The sequence below is a fragment of the Haliaeetus leucocephalus genome, unplaced genomic scaffold, assembly GCF_000737465.1.
Source record: "Haliaeetus leucocephalus isolate CR32 unplaced genomic scaffold, Haliaeetus_leucocephalus-4.0 Scaffold339, whole genome shotgun sequence".
In the NCBI taxonomy this organism is placed as follows: Eukaryota; Metazoa; Chordata; class Aves; order Accipitriformes; family Accipitridae; genus Haliaeetus; species Haliaeetus leucocephalus.
Window position 1 is genome coordinate 20,227,448 of NW_010972775.1, and position 8,702 is coordinate 20,236,149.

The following is an 8,702-nucleotide window of genomic DNA, read 5'->3' on the forward strand; positions in this document are numbered from 1 at the left end:
TTTTAACACTGTCACTTTCAAAATATTTAATATTAAAAATATGAAAAGCAAGGTGAAGCAGGTATACTCATATTATTTAACTGTGCTAGTTCATTTTAATGTCTTATAACCCTGCACTGCAATTCCTTGAGCGCGAACCTTATCACCGCTAATGGATGCACCAGAACTACAGCAAGCAAGGAGGATTATCTCTCCCTATTGTCCCTGGCATTGCATCAGGTTTCCAAACAATAAGTGATTTTGGAGATTCATGGCTCAGAGGATTGGTAATGGGATGTTGAACCTTTTTATCTCCAGCATGTATTGGTTCAAGTCCAGCCTGCTTGAGCAGTGACCAAAAGTTCATGTCTCAGCAGTGTGAGTGAGCAAGTGTATCCGACCTTTACACCGTGCAGTGGTTACCTCGCGGCAGTAGAGCTTTATAGTGCTTCCTCCAGGTTGTATGTAGTGGTGGTGGCATTGTAGCAGGGACAACCTGAGAGTGTGTGTAGGGGGGTGTGTGTGTGAGCTTGTGTGTGTGATGGTGTCTGTTGGCTCCTATTGAAGTGAGAAAGATCAGCCACTACGATCTTTAAGCTCTCCAGTACTCAGACAGGACAGATGTTAAGAATTGACTGGCAGGTTTTAAGCATGAATCTTCAGTTTTGTGACATGAGATCAGAACCTTAACATTGCTTTCTTTTTTTAAAAAAATATTTAGTATTGTTCACTACATTTGTAAGTTGGTCTAAACCAATGTCCTTCCCCACTGAATTTTTACAGTAATATTTTCTAAGGTAATCTAGAATATATTTTAGTTGCAATCTATATTAAGGCAAATTATTTGTTCCGTCTGTTGCTGTGACTGAAGAAAATTATGGAAGATTTTGTTGGTAACAAGAATGCTATTTAATGAAGAAATGTGTAATTCCATTATTTATTCTTTGAGGTTTGTTTTTTGGTTATTTCTTTTAAGTACCTGACATCTAAAGGGAACACACATACAGTTCAGGCCAGTAAAAAAGCCTTTCTTTTAAATTAATTTTCATCCTATCCTCTCTCCCTTCCCCAAGGTGGAGGGAAGCCCTTGCCCTTTCTTATGATTCTAAGCCATCGCTTGTAGCTGGTTTCTCTGACCTTGATTCTGCAAAGCGCCGCAGCACATGCGTGTCTCAACCTACTAATAGTCCCATTCTCTATCTTAAGTTATACATGTGCTCGACTGCGAGTGAAGTATGATCATTCATTGATAATCCTATCCAAATTTCAAGAATGGGGAATTTGGTGTCTTTTATGATTTTAAATATTGTGCACAAATACTTTGAAGAACAAACTGAACTTTGTTTTTCTTTCAGACTAGAATGTGGAAGGAGAAGTGCATAATATAGACTTGTTATGTAGCCTAGTTCCGTTACCTTAAAATTCACAGCTGAACACTTTTAATAAACCTTAAAAAATTGGCAAATACACCAAAGAATCAACATGAGTAAAAGACTCTGATCATTAACAAACTGCAAACCTCATCCTTTAAAACAAAGCAGAAAGTTTTTGTAAATATTTATGTTTATAAATGTACAGCAGAGTAAGAGTGTTTTTTAGATTATTTAATTACCATATTTCTAAACTATTTACATTATAGACAATACTTGTTAGTTTGAAAAGCTCTTGAGTGTTTTTTTTTTTTTGTTTTGGGTTTGGTTTTATTTTTTTTTTTAATTCATTGTCACTCATACTTGGAATAACTCTGGCTTCCTCGGGATAGCATGGAAAATTCAGTTTTCTGGCTGTAGTTGGCAACCGTAAGAGAACACATCTGGACAAACTCATCAGATAAATACCCAGAGGCAAGAGAGGGTATGTAGCATGTTTACCAGGGTGGACCTGGGCTAGATGAAAAAAAATTGGATCCCAACTTTCTCAGTTAAATCTGTTGAGAGTCACCAATGACATGGCAACCTGCCCACAAGTCTAGCTTCCATGCAACACTGTTACCAATATCGTAATGTATTTTGTTCTTCCTTTGCGATGTAAGTTTTTGCTTTGGGTCAACTCAAATTTAAAAGAAAAAAAGTTAAACCTGGTTCAACCCTTTTTTTTGTTTGCTTGTTTATGTTCTATTTATTTCTAATGTAATGTTTTAATAACATAATACCACTTTACACATTTTCTCTCAATGTTTGTTTGTCTCTTCTACTCCTTTTCCTTTCTCCGGTGCACATGATTCTGGTAATGTGTTTGATACTCAAATTTGCCCCCACAAATAGGAGTACAGATGTCTCATGAATTGTAACATGATTTTTACCAGTAAATACGAGCATAAAACTCACTCTGGAGCTGGACTTCAGAAGAGGGAACAAACTGATCTTTAGCTATGAGTAGTTGGGTTTTCCGTGCTTACATTCCAGTACAGCCACTTCAGGGTTTTCTGAAATTTTCATCTTTCCTCGTCAAGTTCATGTACTGACTAAGATACAAAAGTGAACCAAATAGAGGTCATATTTTGCAGTTGAATCTGTTTGGTGTCCATTTACTACTAATAAAAGTCGAATAAGAGGGATGTATATGAATATTTCTGGCACACAAGTGGTAACTGGAAGCATTTGGTTTCAGTCATGAGAGTAACGTGCAACCAAAAGTTGTAATAAGGTTTTGGACCCTAAAAATCTGGAGGGGAAGGAGAATAGATTTAAAGACACTACTGCTAAATGGTAGTAGGGAAAAAAGATTATGTTTTCTACTGCTCAGTGGCAAACTATACAAACATCACTGGGAGTACATATGCTGTACAACCAACAGTTGTGTTTAAAACTGTTGATGATGGTTACTAACAGACTGGTCAGACTTTGACTGGTGTATTTACTGAATGCTGTGTTAAAGACTGTTCCTGTTTATGTATCATATTTCCTGTTTGAGTGTTCACTTGTTAAGTTTAAAACAATTAATGACTAATGCTACTACTTAAAAAAAACTGATTTACAAGCTGTTGACAAATTACGTGTTTAGAATATACCATCTTTCCATATATTGGTATAAGTGTGCGATAAGGAAGTGTACTTATTTTATATGGCAAAACACTTTTTTTTACCCTAGTGTATAACAAAACTTTTGTACCTTTGAAAGCAAACATAATGGATCTGATGAAAACAAGCGAACAGGCTCTGCTGTGTCTTTCCCCAAACAGCCTGGACTGAAGCATTTAAATTCTCTTTGCTCTAGTCTCTCCCCTCTACTTTGGTTGGCGCTACCACCACCTCAAAGGTTTTATACTGTTCTTTGAAACTGGAATAGTATTGAAAGGCTAAAGTTTGTTCTTTTTCTATATCCCTGGCATACTGAATCTCTTCTATATGATTCTACTTCTTGACTTATGTTATTAGCCAAAGTAAAGCTCAACGTGTGATTTAATCCCATGATAATAAGAAACGAATCAGATATATACATTGCTTTATGGAACCATGCTACCAGGAATTCCTCAGCCAGTGCACTCCCCAGGGATCCACAACGTGCAGCTGGAACAGCAAAAAGTTGGGATCGAAAGCTGCGTTGACTTTTATTGGGAAATCTCCAGCTGTCTAGTGAAGAAATCGGGACTCCAGCTGTTTCCTCCACATCTGGGATCTCTAGTGCTGCTGACTGCTGTTTGTGAGGTCCCAGGTAAGTTTTGAATGCTGTTGAGGCTTGTCTTCATGTTTGCAAGAAGGATGTTTGACACATCTACAGAGGGTGCTTGTAAAGGGTCTGAAAGCATTTCTATGCCTTCTCTAAACTTGCCAGGTTTTTCTGTACAGTGCAGTTTGTGTAGTCTTATAGCAAGAGTGTTTGAGAGCAATGGGTACTACAGAGAGAATTTCCCAGACTTCAGCTTGATCTGTTGCAGTGTTTTGCAGACACCTCAGCATCCATGAAATACTCCTAAAATGTTCTGGGAACAGTGAATGAAAAGCAAGCTTATAGGCAGTAGGTTATACAAGGATAATTGCTTTTAAGAGAAAATTTAAGTCTGTAAACAACTGACGTGCAGCAAGGAACGTCTAGTCTTTTTTAAAGACCACAAAATTGGCTGTAACTCTTCTGTTCTGACTTGCCAAAATAGCTTATTTGCAGTCTTAGTACTCTCCAGATATATCAGAAGATCATCTCCTGTTCTGTCACAAGTAACTAAGAGTTAATGGAAGTATTATACTAAATTCTGTCCTCATTTCTGACTTACACCATTAACTCCACTGAAGGTGGTGGTTACTCAACATTTAATCTAGTGTGAACGAGCAAATAATTGATTTGGATGGCCAGCTTGCAGTCCTGCTCCTTGCTTTATGGCCTAATGAAGAGAGTATTTTTGGAAAGTATTTGCAAAACACTTTGTGAAGGAGTGCTAAGAGAGATTCTGTTCTTGGGGCCAAATTTATAAGCAACCAGTAGACAATTTTTTCTTCTTCTAAAAACATCAGCTGTTTTGATATAGTTGCTTAAATAGTTTGATATCTACTCATGAGTTGGTGAGAGACATTTCAGTTTGTCCATTTTATATATTGAGAAGCTTAACGTATCTGCTTATTCGCTAATACAGCAGATTAGTTCAAGTAGATCTGCAATGAAATGTAAACTCATTTTATTTTAATTAATTAATTAATTTTAAAGCCATTACAGATTAAATTTTATGTATGTCAGTGTAACAGCAGGTTCTTCTGTTCTTTGCTGAATGCATGCTTGCTTGCAGCCAGCAGTTTGCATTCACAATGTGTTTAAAATACTAGGTTTTGAATTTGAGTAGCATCTTGTTGGCTGAAACTGTTAGAGCTGCCCTTGTCACTGCTATGTCTACGCCTAAACTGAGGCTGGGAAAAGTTACATGTCTACGTCCTGTTCAGCTACAAGCCAATTCTGTGTGATTTTTAGGTTCTCGTCTGTTACTACCTGACTATAGCATTTGCGAGGGATAATAGAAATTAAGATTCAGCCTCATCTAGTGCTTGATTTTTAAATCTCAGAGAGTGCCTAGCTGCAGGATATGGGTCATTGAAATGTGGCTTCTAAGCAATGCCTGTCTCCAGCAGTTCAACTTGAGATCCATGCCCTAGCTATCTGGATATTGCTCATCTTGTAATGGGTTTTAATATAGCTGTTAGGAAGCAAACCCGAGTAATTTTTAGAGAGCAGTCAGTCTGAAAATAAAGTGACCAGGATGTTTGTTAGGAGGATGAAGTTGAGATGTGGGATTGTGTGTGAGGGAGAGCAGAAAATGTGGCTTTTGATCTTACAGAAATGTTTGGTATGTGGCTTGTTTGGCTCAGAAGTTTGAATGTCCTTAATATAAAATAATCTGCATGAGTATTTGAGTCTGTTCCTTTTCTACTTTGTGTGAGCTGTTTAATGGTTAGTGAGCCAGAAAAAATTACTGTGTTTTTTGATAGTTCAGGCACCCTCCTGGTGAGTGGAAGACTTTAATTGAAGTTCCCACTCTGAACCAGGCAAAGCAATTAAAGAATGGGATTTGCACTCATGTTCCCACCTTTTTAGTGCTGTGATTACAGGTTTGTAAAATTGTGCCACTGAGAGATAGCATAACAAAACTGTTACACAACCTCTGAGGCTGACCCTGAAAAGTCATTCAAAGCAGATATACAACTGAATGGAGCTTACCCTTATGTCTTTTGCATGTGTGAACAAACGACTGATGCTTGTGAGGGTTTTTTTGTCCCTACATATCTGAATTCTACCTGGAAGAAATAATTCAGACCTCTTCTGATTCCCTGAGCACCTTACCTTGAGGTCGTATGGTGATAGTATTTATGGGCACCCACCTGCTTCCAGCTCTAGTCTTTGCTATCAGTGCTGACCTTGTTTTCCTCTTCAGAACCTGTCCTCCACACCAGGTCACTGAGGACGGTAGGGAGTGAGAAATTCCTCGCTCTGAAGGAGACAGCCCTAGCAGGTGGATTGAATGGTAGGATTTCAGGCATCATGTAGCGGTGATATTCGCCAGTCTCAAATCTAGTGCTTGGCAGTGCTCAGAACCACCAAGGAGTGGATGGAGTCATCTCTGCAGGCATCTGAAAGAGGGAAGGAGTCTGGGTCAAATGTATGGAAGGATATTTAGGCTGAATCCAAAAAGAATGAATACATATTGAATTGTGTAAGTTGAGTAAGTAGGGTGAGCAGCTGAGCTGGCAGCCAGGAGCAAGGACCTAAGATTGTGTGGTTAGGAAAATGGGATGCTGTGAAGGCAGATACAAAGCAAACGTTCAATGAGATGTATAGAGCAGGACTGAGAAGGGGAGGTAGGATATTGTCTGAAATGTATTTGCTGTCGTCATTTTGAAATGTCTAGCAGCTTACACCTCCTGTTCTTCCATCAGAGGAACATGCCATCGCCACAGCTTTGGGATATTGAGGATGTAGTGTGTCAGTCTTGATGCTGTCCCCTCTGTCCTTTGCCTCTCTCGGGGGCATTAGTTTCCTACCATGCCAGCCTCTTCTGCACCATTTACTCACCGTACGAACGCAGAGTAGCTTGAAAAGGAAGGGTGGTGAGGAAGAGGAGACTGGGGATGATAATTCAGGTGGCAGTGATAATTGTAATGTGTACCTCGAGTGGTTGTTGGGTGGAAAGATCGCACCTTTGTTGCAGGGTAGCTGAGCTTGCTATTGAGCTGTTGTTAATCTAAGTGAAAAATCTAATGTGGTGCTACTTTTTGTGATACTGCTCAGGACTTCTATATGCTTTGGTTTTATTCTATTTTAATCTGCTTGCTTGGCTAAAGAATCAATACCTTTTTTTTTTTAAACCCAAAATATCTTACCCTGCATTTTCATTTACTTTCTAATGTTCTAATGTTTCATCCCAGATCACTGATTTATCTTGTGGTGTTGTTTTAAGACTCAAAAAAGCTTAGCAAACTTCTTTCTCATCACAACCAGTTACTATTTTAATGGATCAAAGTAACTAAGGACACAACACAATCTTGTAGTGACATATCTGCAGTATTAGTACTATATCCTGTAACTCTGCTTTTAATTTGTTCATGCCCAAGTAAACTAAGTTAAGTGGCTTTCTGTAAGCGTCTCATCAGTTGTTATCAACCAATATTAGAAAACACTTTAAACGATTCCAAGTAAGACTTCTTTGAAAGATGATCCAGATATGGGTGATTTCAATCTTATCTGGTAAATAGCTTCAGATAATCTCTGCTGCTAATTGAGTCTTGTGGTTTGTGTTTTCTTCTTCCCAACCTTGGGTACAACACTGATTATTTTTCTACTCAAGACATTTTGCCAAAATTTTTGAAATTACCATTTTGAGCATAGAAAAACTTTGCTGAATTTGAATTGCTTTCGCAATTCATTGGCCTTCCTTCTGCCTTCGTAAGAGAACAGCTTTTAATGAGAGCAGACCCCTTGTTTTAAAGGGCATTTTTAATGGCTTCTACGTTTTGCCAGATGTTCAGTGTCATATCTAGTACTTTGTTAATTTGTAGTTATCTTGTCAATAAAATGGCTTTTTATCAGATACATGTAGTATGACAGTTATTAGTTATAGTCGTATATACAGCTGAACTTGCTGGCTTTGAGTATTTCCTGTGCTTCATAAATACTTACATAATCTGTTGTGCAGGCTCAGCTGTTCTTAATTCTAATGTGATTCATATTGTGCTTAGAAATCTGACATTCTTGGCTTGTCAGAAATATTAATATGTTAGTGCCATATCTGTTGAAAATTGACATGTTTTTTGCAGTGCTTTAATTTTCACTTCTTTATATTGCAGCATTCCATATTGAGCAAGATGGCATTGTTTGCTTTTAAATTTCCCTCTCACCTCAGTCCTGAGAAACCAGAAATAATTAGATTATATCTTTCTCTTGGCTTGCATAGTTTTCACTTGTAGTGAATTATGCCATGCAAAACTGTATCCCTCCAGTGAGAATTTGGTTGTCATTGTTATGAGCTACATCTGGACTGTATAATACTTTGTACTTTGCACTACAAAGACTCTTTGCCCATGGCTCGGAGTCAGAAACTGTACCTCGCCAGCAAGTAGGAGTAGCTCTTTCCTCTAGCAAAAGTGCCATGCTTAGTCTCCCCAGGCCTTTCTGCTGTGGTCGGAGCTGTTGTACAGACAAGAACGCTGCTCTAAAGCTCCATAGGTGGTATGACCTCAAATCTTAATAGATAGCCAAAAGTATTACGGGAATGTTGACCTCTATGTGGACAGGTCCCATTTCTTCAATGGGTCGTGGGAGACCAGAAGGGAAATTCAATTTCCATCTACTTGAGCCAAATAATCTATCCCCATAACTGGATGAAAGTTTATCTTCAGGAAAGAAGTTTGAATGCACCTTTAAGGTCCATGTGAAAGCAAATGAAAAGCCTTTACTGTTCAGCCACTTCTGTATTTAATTACCCTACTGCTGAGGAGCTGAAGCTTTTGTTTCCAGGTTGTGTCTTTCTGATTTCAGCTGGGAAGTAAGGAATGTTGCTGTCTCTCTGTACAGTCTTTTGTCTTGCTGATGGTAACATTTTCTTGTATAATCATGGGGATAGTAAATGATTACTGTTCAGACTTCCTCTTTAAAATGAGACTTAAAAGACTTTGTGTCTCTCACTCCCCACATTGTTTTTGTTGCTGTCAGCTCTTACACCATGCTCTTTATTGAATGTTTGCATGGTATAGACCCACCAGTTCTTTACTGAGGCTGTTTGATTCTGATAAGGCACTATAAAACCA